Genomic DNA, 15,051 nt, shown 5'->3' on the forward strand with positions numbered 1-15,051 from the left:
GGAAATCGGACCTCTTCTTTCGTGGTTAGAACCCACATTGAGCGAAGTTCTTCCAAAATTAAATAGTGAAGTACTTTTCATTGGAGTAATCCACTTTTTGCATTAAAGGAAGCTGGTGTATTCGAGCGCGTAGATTCAGTGTCTCGGACTGCTATCAAGTATAGGAATTTATAAGGTTTATATTAATTTTACTAATAGTTACTTTATTTGTAAGACCTTCTCTGTCGTTCTTGGTTTCCCTTGCGTTTATTCGCCGGGATGTAAATGAGTTAGGGTGAAAGAGAGTGTGTTTCAACTCAACTAAGCGAAAAGCTTAGTCAGAGCGTGTTTTCGCTATTGAGATCGCACGTTGTTGTTTCCACCAGCTGTTTGAATTCTGAATCAAGGCTTCGTATTTTTGCCGCCGAAGTTTAATATCATGCTGGTGTAGATGTTTGTGTCAACCTGCTAGTTTAAATTAATTTGTGTAGTTTTGAACTACTAGCTTACATTTAAATTTAGTTAAGTTTACCATTATCTTTAGTTTTATTGCCACAAGTGGATGATGGATTTGTAAGGACAAAGACTCTGCCGTCTGTAAATAATTGAGTTCAATAAAAGGGTCTTTTACACCCTTTCCCTGTTGTATTTATCTTCTAGTCTTAACGATAAGTCGCTAGACAGATTTTCAAGTAGGTCCAGTAACAGTGTATGTTAACCAAGAAGACTAGATATTACAAATTCATAGCAGAATAATATCATGAAAATCATAAATGCTAAGAAGAATTTTACACTGCTTCTTAAATACGAGTAATTGTTAGCAAAAGAATAAATTTCGCTCTTTAATGACAGTGATCATATAAAAACGTGAGATTCCATTTTCCATTTAGCCTTAATTTTTTTAACTGTTCGAAGAATAAGTCTCTAAATCTAAAATTTGATGATATTCCACAATATTTCAGATAGTGTTGAGATCAATACTCGGAAAAGGGGAACGAGAACAAACATATAAATAAATCATTAAACATGAAACGAGAATGAAAATATTTATTTAAAAAAAAGAGGTAGGACTAACTAGCTACTCCGTTTTGTATGTTGTTGCATGTAGTTAGATTTATAATATTATTAAAGTATTACATACGTTTTAAACATTATTTTTCAGTATCTGAAATCTTAAAACATTTCAAAAGACCTATAATCTGGGAGCCAGTATTTCGGCATTGCCAAATGATACCCAATATATGTACAGGTGTCTCCTCTTAGCAACGAAAATATTAAAACTAATAATAAAAAAAAGTAAAAATAAATTACATAATTCTCAAAACTCGTTATTTTTAAGCTAAAATAGTTAATTTTGTTACATTAAATTATTAATATATTTGTATTATATATTACTAAAAGTTTTTAATATATTATATTTGATTAGATTTATATGAGATAAAATAAATTTACCTTTGATTGCACTTGCTCAATCTGTAAATACAATATTGATTAATATACAATAAACTGATGGATAGCTTTAATGCCAATAACTTTATTGTTAATTTGAGCCACAATTGTCATCATGTATTATATGATACTAAAATCACTAGTGTTAAAGGCCACATTTGTCTAGCATTTTGCCTAACAGCACTCCAGCCGCAGCTGCCACAGGGGGTAAGCAAATGATACGAATTGTATTCCTAATAGTTCCGATTCGAGCCGAGCAAAAAATATTACAAGGCTGTCACTTCTCTCATCATGAAAGGTAGACGCGACTTATCAAATCATAACATAATTCATGTACCAAACCGGGGATTCAGTTCATAAAACCGGAGCCCTGAGATTTGCATTAGAAACAGTGCAGGGTAATAGTTATTTTAATTTGTGATACGTTCCTGATTTCTCTTATTCCCGTTTCGTCTCCTCGCCGCGATGTAAATGAGTTAGGGTGAACGAGAGTATTTAAAATGTTGGAGCGAAAGGTTAGGCAGAGCGTGATTTCGCTATTGTGAGCCCGCGTTACTATTTTTTTTTCCAGCTGTTAATCTTAACATCAGCTACGCATTCTTGCCGCCGAGTTATTATTCTGCCGGTGTAGTTTCTGAGTCAGCCTGTTAGCTTAAACTGAATTGTGTAGTCTCGCACTATTCTTTAGCTTAAAATTTAGCTAAATGTTACCCTTTAATCTCTCACCGCATGTGGTCAGTGTTTGTAAGCACGTAAGTCCGTGCGGTCTGTAAATAATATTATGTTCAGCAAAAGGGTCTTTTACACCCTTCCCATGTTTGTGTTCATCTTCAAACCTAAGCAAGAATTCGCAAGGATCAAAACTGAAGTAGATCTAGTTACATTTTATGATAGCTAAAACGTCTAGATCTTGCAACCGGAGAGGTGGGAACCAGGCGTACGTGTATCCGTGGCATTCATGCAGTGAGCAGATATTATGAGCAAAACATTGGAAAATATCTAAAAGCTAAATTCGCTTCAAAAGAGGACATTTTTTTCAGAAGTTAAAGAGCAAATATAACTTTACAGATAGCTTAGCAAAATTCGTGCGACAATATTACGAAGCAAAGCTCTACTTAATAAAAAGGAAATATTGATTCTCCTACAAACAAGCATCCGAATTTTAAAAGCAGAAGTTATTTTAAAAGTACTAAGGCGACGAAGTTGCTTTAGGTAAAAAAGAGTCAAGTGAAACGGTCGTAATGCAAAATGTATTAAATGTGAGCATGACAAAATAAATGCAGGGTGACGAGGAAAGAAGATTTAAATAATGCTACATGACATCAGGCTGCTGAAGCGGTAAACACATTTGTGAAATTGACAGAGTGTAGTTTATCTCTGCAGCATTAGCTGCGTGTTCTGTACTATAAATTTAAACAGCTGGGTGTGCGAAGTAAGTAGTAATTTTTGAAGCATACTTTATTTAAAAATAATAAATTATTCATATTCTTTCGTATGTTTTTCAAGTATATTTTTAATCATTGAATATATTTACAGAATTGCGCATATAGTTTTGTTTAGAGTTTTTTATCCTTACAATAGATTAAATAACACTTACGTAGTCATTTTATTGTGTTATAGAGTCAAATAATCTGGCATTACCAAAGATCAAGAATATCGTATTATCAAACTTGTTAAGACGAGAGCTCTTTCTAATCAATTTCCAAAGAGCTACGAATTAAGAATAGGAACGAAGAAGTATGTTTTAATACAATGCGCAAGTCACAGACATATTATGTCTTGCCACTTGTCCCATCAGTTCTTCAGCTCGCACATATAGCTTGCGTGTAATATGTCTAACGGAATCTATGTTCCCACGAGATAAGAGATTAGTTGCGTTGATTTCCTCTAACCGGAGGCCAAAATGTAACTAAATCGTATAATGTCTACGAAAGAAATTGCGTGAAGGATAGAGGTATGCGTAAATGATACCGGAAATTTTAAGAAGGAGGAATGTATGTCCATGAGGAAAATCGGTATTTCAAGCAGTGGTTTCTGTGATGTCTACTCCATACTATCTAGCTCAACTTCATTTCATCTGTGAAATTTTCGAAGCATAAGAAATGATGAGAATTTCTTACTCATTACTTCTTTTGATTCCAATTTATATTTTTTAAAGTTTATGTCTTTCACTGAACCATGAAATATGTTATATGCTTATCCTCTAGATTAAGGGTCGATATGGACCTCTTGTAAGTCTATGAAATTTTAAAGGGGGTCTATGACGTTCAAGGATCCGATAGCCAAATATGCACCGGCAGTTGACTGGCATAATCGAGATCTCACTGATTACAACACAAATATAGAGTTTGGTGTTCTTTAGTAACATAAACTAGATCCAAAACTCTAAAAGACGATATGCGAATCATCGCTATGTCTTGTAAGAACCACAGAGACAGGGAAAGCGTGTAAAGAACACTTTTATTAATCCAAACAAAGTTTAACAGACGACACTATCTCGTGCTTACGGAAGCCAACACTTTTGGCTTTAAATCAAAAATAAAGGATAAACTAAAGTTAATGAAATTTAGTCTAGCCTAACAGCTTCACAATTTAGTTAGCGCGCAAGTTGGCTCTGACCAAAGTCAGCGTAAACAAGACTAACTCGATGCTGCATAATTCTGATCGCTAAAGAATCAAACTTAGTAACGTGGCCTTCAAGCAAGCAGAACACGCTCTAATTTCAATTTCCAAAACTTTCCTTTAAGTACTTCCTATTTTCTACTTAACTTGAATATTGCACGCCCTAGAAATTTGCATTCTGGCAGGGAAATGAAACGAGGCTTAACAAGAAACGGAGTTACTATAAAATAATGGGTTATAAAATTAAAATGAACCTTACAAAGCATTACTAAAATTGATTATTAACTGTTTATTGATAAAAACATTTTGTCTTACAAATAAGTCTAATTTTATTCAAACCAGACTGGTACGCTAGGTTTTAGAATTTAAAAGTCATCTGAGAAAAATATTCCAAAATAAAAGTTGTTATCGGACCAAAATTATTGACTTTTCCTCTTCTTACACAGTAAAAGCAGTCTTTAGTCAAATGAATAACTTTCCATGGAAAGCACGAAACAGGGTGAATATTTCTGAACGAGGAGATTTGAGAATTACATTTAACAATTTTAAGCTAAATTTTACAAAAACATTGTATCATTGTGTCAACCCAAACCATCCTATTAATTAAAATTCATCTTTTAGAATTAGAATGTGCGATTTTGTGCTTGAAAACTTATTTGTACTTGTAAAATGAAAAATAATAAAATATAAACATAATAAGTTATTTTGTTTCAAAACTTTTGTGTAATTCTTAGTATAATTGTTATCTTGAAGTTATTTATGAGTATGATTATGCTGTATACAGTATGTCATAGAGAAAAGCGTAAGTGGGTCGATGAAGAAAAACCATTCTTTTAAAAGCGGTTTTTAAAAGGTTTCAGAATCCCTGCTCTAGATCTACAATGTGATCATTCGACAATTTGAATACATGCGCTTAGAAATATAGCCTTCAAAGTTACTGTTCATTTCTCAACTCAAACTTGCTGTAACTCAAACATTTGTCACTTTAGAAAATAAAGCTGCTGTGAGAACTTCTTGTTTCTCTTAATTCAAGTAAGAGAGGCTAATACTTTTATTTTACTTTAAGTTGATGCGGAAGAGAAGGCATATTCTTTCCCATAAAATTGCAGATAATACGGAATTACCTGCTTTTAAGTTATGAAATTAACGGTCTTCTCTGTTTCTGCTAATATCATTTCATTATTAAGGTATTTCGATGGCACTAAAGCCTTCCTGTGAAGAACGGACCAATTTCGTGCGTGAAGCAGCATTTTCGATTTGGAAAAGTAACATGTTTGTCAAACATGACTGGAGCACCGTATATGCCAACTTCAAAACACTTTTCAGTAAAATAAAAACAATTTTCTCTTGACATCTACTTGTTCATCCGTGGAAGTAACTCGCGAGCCCGTGGGGGTAAGCGTACCACTGTTTTAGAACGTAACTTATATTACAATTAACATATCCTTAAAGTATCCAGCCTACGATGGTTAATGCTCGAGGCAGACTCCTTACTCTTCTCATTTCTTACCCGATAGGAATTGGAAAAGTGAAATCGAGATTTAGATTTAAATTAAAATTTCTTAGATTACGGTGAAGCACATTAGGGCTGTCTTACCTAAGGGTAGAGATGCCTTTATGGAGGAGTTTCTAAAGGAAGCTGCCTTATATTCACAATACTCCCAAAGGACTCAGGAAAAATCCAATATAGTCGTTTCGTTCACCGAGATTTGAATCCAGATCGAATGTCAGGTGCTCAGCGGTTTTATTTGCTCGGCCGCTGAAGTCGAGGAATTCGATGATTGAAAATGTAGACTGAGATCAGAGTCTGTCTCTAAATAAGTCTTTTTATGATGCGTTCGTCCGTTTAACTATATAAGTATTATAAAAAAACTACAATTCCTGTCGTCAGTGAATGAAATCCAAAAACTAAATCTGGAGTTAAATTGAAAATGCAGGTTGATTTGTAGTTATCAAGCAACTGTACACAGGCAAAGGTTTAAACAAGGTTTAAACAAACCTTTTTATTAAAACCTGAGATTTAATTGAATGCACAGTTCACGCTTACAAGTTAATCCTCCTTGCTGGTCGGATTTAAGCTAGCATGAAAGTAGCAAAGGAAAATTAAATAATTTAATGCGTGAATTTACAAAACAAATTACGTATTCCTATTGAACTTTGACTCAGATTTTTCTAAAAGAGCGAGCAACACGAGGAGCCAAAGGCTAACGTCGATCTAAGTAATTCTCAAAGCTAGGAGAGGAAGTACCACGAAAATCAGCGTCGCTGCCGAAGCTGTTCTCATATACAGCTGATTTGCATCTTGGTAGGAGTTAACAAAAATAGAAATGACAGCAGAACACTTTAAGTAGATAAAATAATAAGAAAATGAATAAATAAACATAAAACGCATAGATTTAAAATAAACCGAGTTTAACAAAACACATATACTATCAAATTTTAAATGTAGTCAACATAAAAGTTAAAATCTACACAATTTAAGCATTATTACTCTACGATTTATAACTTAAAATTGTAGTTAATTATACTGCGGGAAAAAAGGAGTATAACTTTCATCTAAGCTATGAAGAAAATTGATTTCATATACTGTGCGGTATCGAAAGTAGTATACGTGGTGTGCTGTGTCATCAGAAAAGAAAACTGTGCAGAGGTACATGAAGAATATAAAACATCTGGTTTGGGTACCACATGGCTTCCTTGTACGGCCGATTACATTATACAGATTTTTGTTTTTGCTGCACTTCATTTAAACTTATTTTCTCGAATTATTCTAACTTAATTAACTTATCTCCCAAGGCAAATTGAAAATGACATCAAAAATTGCAAATTTTGAAATTCAGTCCGAAGTTAAATTTTTGTCGTACGGATGTCAAAATTCTTATAATTTTATTTTTTTCATAACGAGTATAAAACTTACTCAAATATAAGTACAGATAGCGGGAGAGTTAAATTAAAAGTTAGACTTCGTTATTTGTCGAAAATAATTTTTTCTTTAAATTTGGCATTGCCAAAAAATGAATACTTTGGTCATTTGAAACACTTTTGCGATTAGATGTATATGACTACGACCAACGATTGCGAAAATAAAGGCCAGGTAAGGAAGTAGGTGTATATATATATAATAATAAAAGCAAATTTCAGAGAAGTATTGATGTAGGAACACTGAGACGTAGAAACGTAGATCCACACTGAAGAAGAATACGGAAATGCCGATCCACAGTGAATAAAGAATTTAGCAGCCGAGGCGGTTTTAATTCTATTTTTATTTAAACTGACATTTATGACCACAATTCATTTGGCACTCTAATCGTGCCTATTCAAGAACATTTACATTTTTGCTACTGTTGCGATAGGAAGCGAGCATACTGAAATTACGTCCAAATAGTATACAGAGAGAAGCTAGAGTGCGCAATTATCCAATATGGAAGCTCACGAAAAGGAAAGTTTTGGTTTGAATTAGAAATGTTTCAGTTTTTAGAGTTTAGGTTCCCAATTACTATGTCATTAGCGTTACGCAAGCTTCGTGGCATAGATAAATCTAGAAATGACGCAGTCCAGAAATGTTATTATTATTTTTAGAATGGCGACTGGAGTTAAAGGGCTATTATTAATTTATTTTTTGAAAGATAGGCATTTTATATTTTACACACACACACATATATATATACATATGTATGTATGCATGTGTACGTTTGGTTTTGCCGAAAAAAGGAAGGCGCACAACAAGATACAGTTCCATACAGGAAATTTCATACAGGAAAACGTTCTACGGCTAATCGTTTCTAGTTATGCGAGATACATACGCACGTACCTACGTACAGGCCTCATGAAAATACTTTGAGATCCACTTTAAGTCCATTTATAATCCGTTTTGGAAAAAACAGTGATTTATTCTGTCCGTACGTACAGACGTCACGGAAAAAATCGTCTAAATCTATTCGGGAATGGCCCAAATCACTATTTCTGCTGAAATATGATAGCCGAAAATTTTCGCGACTACAATACTTCGTACGAGGAAGTAAAAACTGTCAAGTGCATGAATGATCAAGGATGAAAGTGCATGAAAAAGTTCAAAGCGCATAGAATCCATAAATATCAATATTTTTCAGAAAATAGCTGTCACATTCAGAGATCTGATCGTATACTTTTGAATAATTCAAAGAAATAATGATATAACAAATTTGTGTCTGCATCGCCAAACGTATCTGCGCTATATCCAAACCGCACATTACGTTTTCATGCATCAAAATTCTACTAAAATACATACGGATATGCAGCTAAGTAGTTCTGAATAATACAAGCACCCATTTAGCAGAGCAGTACGCCGGGTCATCGTAAAAATGGAGGTGACCGACATGCAATGATCTGTAAATTGCCTCATATTCACTGCCCTAGAGAATTTACTTACCTTTCTTGGTGAGACCTATGAATCTGCAAGGCAACATAGCCTGAAAAAAGAGCAAATGATTCTTTTTTTTTTTTTTCAGACTAATGAGACGATGAGAATCATTTTAACCAGACAAAACGGACGCTCAGCATGTTCATGATAGACAGGCCTGGCTAGCCAGAATAAAGGAATCTAAACGCTAAATTCTGAAGAAGGACATAGAATGGATAAAAGAAAAGCAAGGAATTTGTATGGGCAAAGGCAATACGAACTTAAAAAGAGGAAAAAAAGAATATTCGGGGTGAGAAAGCAGTTTTTCGTGTTTTGTTAAACGAAGTAAATATAACGATCATTTTTGTCGTCACCTCAGGCAGCATTCAAGAGAAATGTTAAAACATTTTATAATTTTACTTTTATTGCTTTAATTTCCACAGAAATTTACGTGATGTCCTTAATTCACTGAAATGGCGCTTTAAAAGCTGCAGGGAAATTTTGATTTTTCTACATTGGGAAATTAAGGCACTGGTAAATGAAATTAAAGTGTTTTCTGTCAACAGTTGAGAGTGATATCAAATGCTAAGTTCAAAGTGACATTTTTTTTTTTCAGTAAATTTGTGACGGATAATCAAAGATATTTTCACAAAAGCATAATTTTAGAATCGTAATTATATTTTAAATTTGCAGGTTAAGAATTCGCAAGTTACGAATTTAAACTAGTATTGAGCGTTTCAATTAATATTTTCCTTTTGCTTTTTCACTTAAAATATTAACGTATTAAAGTAGAATTTTTCTAGTATTTCATGACCATTGAGATAAAAATTGGAAAAAAAAACTGCACAGCAGGTACTTAACTCCCTTTCAGGAGGATTGAATGGAATGGTATAAAATGTCTTTTAATACATAAAGTATTTATTTGCAGTAACGGTCATTCAAGGACAAAGGCGGCTGCTTCTTAGAGTTTATCGATTTCAGGATATTTGTTCAATGGCAGTTGGCGTTTTTGGCTTTATCATTTACTATAGCCATACTTTTGAAAAAATTTGTTTTAACTCTGCTTTTTTATCAGAAGTGTAGATATCCTACCTTTGCAAAAAGTTCGCAAGTGTAAAAACATAAAATATAGGTGACAGGTACCTAAAGCAGTTAAATACTAAATAACGGAAACAAGCTAAAATTCATTTTCTCTTACAAAAATGCCTCCAGACACGCAAGCGTTTCCACAAAGAGAATTGAAAACCTTTCGGGTCGATAATTTTCTGCAGGCGAATGTTTTTCTCTTCGAGATTATATTTACCGTTTTAGTTTAACTTGGTAAGAGACAAAAATAGTTCTTGGCTCCATTCTATTAACCGTTTCTCTGATTTCAAGTGATTTTCATCCCATTATCAAATTAAATGCATAATATCTAAAAATATGACGCCTTTCAATCGTTAAGTGTTGTTTTAGTTAGAAACGTTTCTATCAAATTATTGGCTATTTCTAAATGCATATGTTTATTTCTGAGCATCATTATAAAGTTTCATAAATCCCTAAACTGAATTGTATTTTCCAAATGGTGCTGAAGCTTTCCTTAATAGAAAGAAAACGCAGTCAAAGAATAAATCAATTTTAATAGAATTCCATTAAGAATAGTAATAGAAGAAAAATATATCGAATAACAATGAACTTGAACAAAAAATGCTAAATATTTCTCGCAGCCTACAAGTCTGCTGTTGCACTTATTCTTGCTCACTCCCATTTTTTGTCTTTTTAGCTTTAGTATAAAGCATCGCATTTTGCACATTTATGCCATATACAATTCAACAGCAAACTAACAAAAAATTTTAAAAGCAGCATATGTTTAGAATTCCCGATGCAGTGTTAAGTTTTGGCATACAATTTTTTATTATTTTCAGTCATTTCGGAGTTCATCATAGCGATTTTAATTTCTCTTGGTAAAGATGGCTTACAAAACTTTTTTTGGGTCTTTTTATGGCTAACGTTTTGTGTGTTCCCTTTATTTATTAAACATCACATTCTTCGCACTTACGCCACATAAAATTCAATTCAACAGCAAAACCACAAAATATTATAAATTAAAAACAACATATCTTTATAATATAAATTAAAAACAACATAGCTTTATAATATAAATTAAAAACAACATATCTTTATAATTTCGAAATACACTTTCGCACGGTAATCGTTAATCAAAAATTCCTCAAAATTTTATAAAATAAGAAATAAATCATAAAAAATACACAATGTTATTGTATGAAAATATTGAATATTTTTAACTAAGATCATGAAAATGCATTTTTATTCTTTAAATCAGTTCGATTCAAAAGCAAGAAATGAATATTCTTAAGAACTGCTATTATTTTCAAATAGCTTAATTTGTTAATCCCCAAAGGACAGAGATTTAATTTGAAATATAAATAGTTTACATTTTGTAGAATGTCAACATAATTGAACGAAACGTGAAACGACGCATTCATAGGGATTCGACGTAAAATGTTATTTCAAGAATAATAGCCCATTTTTGGGCTAAAAAAGTGTCCAACATTAAAACGCTGCAGAATATAAGACTTTCAATAATGAAGTTCTTTAGAAATTCAGAACATGAGGATTAAAGCTAAAAAAAGAAGACTAACAGCTTAAAATAGAGTGGTTTTAAAAATACATACATTTTTAAGACTGATTAGAAGACTGAGCTTGGTATCAGCTTTGTAATAGCAGTCTGAATCTGTCTTTTTTATTATCTTTGACCGATATAATCATGCTTTAAGAAGCGTAATCGTTAATAAAACATCAATAAAATAAATTATGAATAAAATAAAATTTCACGTTAAGTATCTATTATTAGTATTATTTAAGCTTTTACTCTTTACTGTAAGAAATATGTTTATATTTAAGTAAAGCTTAAATATAAGCCAAGCATTCAAAAGATGAAAAATTCAATGAATTTTAGCCAAAGGATTTTATCAATATTTACAATATCTCAAAAACAGCTTTACTGGGAATAAAGAAATTTTGGATCTCTATTCCTTGGGTTTAAAAATTGATTTCTCTGCTTCAATTAGTTTTAATTATTATTATTATCTTAATGTTAGTGAAACCTCTAACGTTGGAATATCAGAAATAATAACAAGTAAACATTCGAAACAAAAGAAAAAGGATTGCATGGTAAAGGTTAAGACACGAAGTTGAGAGAGTTACAGAATTTTAATTTCTCATTCATAATTATGCATTTCGACTAATTTAATTATTATTAATCATGCACATTTTCCAAGGATTTCACATTCAGCCTTAATTTCCTCAGAATAAAGTCGGCTGCGTGATTGTTTACTGGTTTCCCATTTTGAGTAACGTAAATGCAAGGCATTTTTTAAAAAATACCTTCCTGGAAAGCGCCCTTCCACAGATAGCGCATGCGTGCTTTGCCATCTAAATAACCATGTAGCCAAGCTTAACGTTAGCATTTTCTTTTATTGCGGCTTCTAGTGCAAATAATTAACTAAATGACAAAAAATAAAATACATGCTAGATTTGTTTGTTTGTGTATTTAAACACAGCAAAGCCAAAAAGAGGGCTATTTGCCTTAGTCTCCGCTAAGGAACTTCAAAGAGAAATTAAGGAAAACCACAAGAAATACATAATCTGGCCGCATAGGTCGCCAGATTATATATGCTAGGTAACTATTTGTCTGTTTTATAACCTTAACCTCTTAACAGTGCACTGATAATTTTTATCAAAGTGTTACATTACAGAATTTTCACAGAAAAGTATTCATGAAATTTTCAATTATATTTTAACATTTTATGTTAAATTTCGGTTGAGATGTAACTAAACACAAGGATAAATCGTTGCGCTTTAGTCAGATTTTTATACATTAACGTGAGAAATGGCAAAATGCAGTTACCGATTAAGTACAGTCTTAAAAAATAGCATTTTATGCTTCTCAGTTACTTAGTATTTACATTTTATTGAATGTAATTCTCATATCTACGTTTTTAATATTTTATTTTAAAATTAAGCTTGTTTAAATGAATATTAATCGTTGTAAACACAATAATTCAATATAATTCAAATATTCCTTTTTGAATTCCTTCTAATTTGATGACTGAAGAAAAGTTTACTGCAATATTTAAAAAATCTTGAAGTCTCTCATCTTTATTTAGAAAATTGCTGAAGATAATCTGAGGAAACACACAATTGATTTGGAATAATACTAAGCACTAGAGTTGTCTTAATAGATAAATCAAGGAAAATTTGATAGAATAATTTTTTATTGTCATTTATAAGAATTTTTTTTAAAAACATTTATAAAATTTTTTAGCTTTTTGTTTTTAAGCCCATGAAAGACGAAGTCTGAAAGCCATTGTTTTGCTAATTCCTTCTAGGTTTCCCGGTTATAGTTATATTTTCGTGGTTCGGTAGCTTGGGGACGATCCAGTGTCCCTTAATAAGTTCTTAGTTAATCAAACTAAACTTTATGAAGAAATTTCAGTTAACGTGTGGAAGCCATACCTTCAGATTACTAACTAATGTATACTCTGTTCCGTATTAAGCCTACCAGAAGTGAGCTAACCCCAATCAACACAGTACTGCACTAGCTCTTAAATCACCAGACCTGAAAGCTATCCGTAACTGCATATCGAAAGAAAAATTTCCAGTAATTTTTGCTTTTGCTATATCTGATTGGTTGACTTACTCATAAACCAGTTCTTCGAATGGAGGTAGGAAGTTAGACCTCCATGGTAAGAAAGGTATCCATGGTTCTTCGGGGGGCGGGGACTACAAGCCAAACATTTTCACCTGACTCGGCACATCGGTTCCAGCAAGACTGTTTCGGCTAGGAATCATCCAGTGGCAGGAGGATAAGCTCGTTTCATGGAAAATTTCTTCTAGCGTCACGCGTCGCTACATGTGATAACCACAAAAGGCAAAACCTCGTCCAGTCAGGCGCCCATGAAGAAGAGGAATCATTTTCGCCTAATTAGACGACAATCAGATGCGTTCCAGCGCATCAGTTCCTTCCTAAAATGAAGAATTACCTTTGCAGTAGGATGAGATGGACCATATGGACATTACTCAGATAAAGCAGAATTTGAAGGGGAGTCAAAAAGAAGTGAGAGTTAAAAAACAGATTGCAGAGTTAAAAAAAAATAAAGACAAATTTATGTACTTATTTTTATTTTGCTTAACGCCATTATGAATGACATTAATGATTGAGTTAAAATGCTATAGAGAAATTCCAAAAAATGTTCATCCCAATAGAAAGCAAAATAATTTATTTGGATTTTTAATTGCTCTTTTATTCTTTACTTTTATTAGGTCAGTAAAGTCAGCTATTGCCTGAAACGGATGTGTCATTCATTGTACGCAATTCATGTTTTGAATCTTTTTTATGTATTTTAGATTATGAGGAACTTTTGCCTTGCCCGTTACGTGCTGTCGAGGTGTGGCAATCGGAAGATATGGAGTTGGAATTTTGACAAGGGCATAGTTGGTTTATCATAGTTCCTAGCTTCAAAAAATTTTAATGTCTCTGCGGTGGCGCCCGACTAGAATGTGGTGAATTCGTCATCACCTGGATTTGGCGACTGGGTCTTCTCTCTCCTCAGCTGCCCATTCAAGTGGGGGAGAATATAACGACTTTTCGCCTTCCCCATTTCTCGCTCTCATAGTGTAATTAATATGCTGGCAACCGGTGGATATGGAACTCGAATACCGAAGAAGGCATAATTGATTATTTAAGTTTAACACTTTCCGTCACGGTGCCTTATAAAAATGGAGTTTTGATTTAAAAAAAAAAGGTAGGCAGTCTAATTAGGCCTTAAAGGAGTACACAATTAAAATTTTGTGAAGATAGCACTTATCGTTTAATTTTGTGGGTGTGCCCAAAGTGGGCGCACTAATTGAATAGAGCTTCGAAAAGAGTGCTGAAACGAGCATTGTTGTCAATGAACTGACCGATGTGATGCGGAGAAACAAAGAATACAGACTCTCAGTTGTCCTAGATTATCGGTGAGCCCCGTCTGGGCACACCTAGGGTTCGCCGTTTGATTTTAGGCAAGATTTCAAGGTAAAAATTTAAAACTAATATATAATAGCAATAACTAATAATGATTATCATACAGGTAAAAAATAACATAGAAATTTCTTTTCAAACAATTCCTTTTATACCCTAAAAAATATGAAAGATTTCTTTGAAAAAGGAGGGTCTTAAAAAACTAAGCATGGCTAAAATATATGGACTGGCTTGTGTTGAGCTGCCATCTACTGTAAATAAAGAAGGTTCAGAGTAACCTATAAATCCTTTTTCATTCAATTTTTCGGTGCGTACGGAAGGACATTTTTAGGTGTGTCCAGACTGGACACACTATGCCGCAAAGGGTTAAAGCTTCAAAAAAAAAAAAAAAAAAAAAAAACTATTGAAGCTAAATAATTTTTTTTTCTTTCAGGATAACAGAAACTGCTAGGAATCACTTTTGATACGTTCCATCGCTTTAATTTTTAAACTTTTCTTCATATATAATACAACGATCGAAAAAAAACAATATGTTTATTATCACCTCTTTTGATTTATTTTTAGATCAGAATCATGTCACTGAAAAAAAAAATTGACAAGA

At 32.8% G+C, this 15,051-nt stretch overlaps 1 long non-coding RNA gene across 2 annotated transcripts in view; it reads right to left on the reverse strand.

Annotated features, from left to right (window-relative positions):
• LOC118193100 (uncharacterized) overlaps positions 1-15,051 on the reverse strand; it is a 248,105-nt gene that overhangs the window by 30,487 nt on the left and 202,567 nt on the right. Inside the window, exon 1 of one of the 2 annotated variants that reach the window (XR_004758879.2) lies at positions 13,131-13,327. The exons of the other annotated variant lie outside the window; for it this stretch is intronic. This is a non-coding gene — a long non-coding RNA (uncharacterized LOC118193100). Of the gene's footprint in view, positions 1-13,130; positions 13,328-15,051 lie in introns of those variants that run through there. 2 annotated transcript variants of the gene reach the window in all.

Source organism: Stegodyphus dumicola, chromosome X1 (genome assembly GCF_044657685.1).
Source record: "Stegodyphus dumicola isolate Sdum_Otavi_A_Nest chromosome X1, ASM4465768v1".
Lineage (NCBI taxonomy): Eukaryota > Metazoa > Arthropoda > Arachnida > Araneae > Eresidae > Stegodyphus > Stegodyphus dumicola.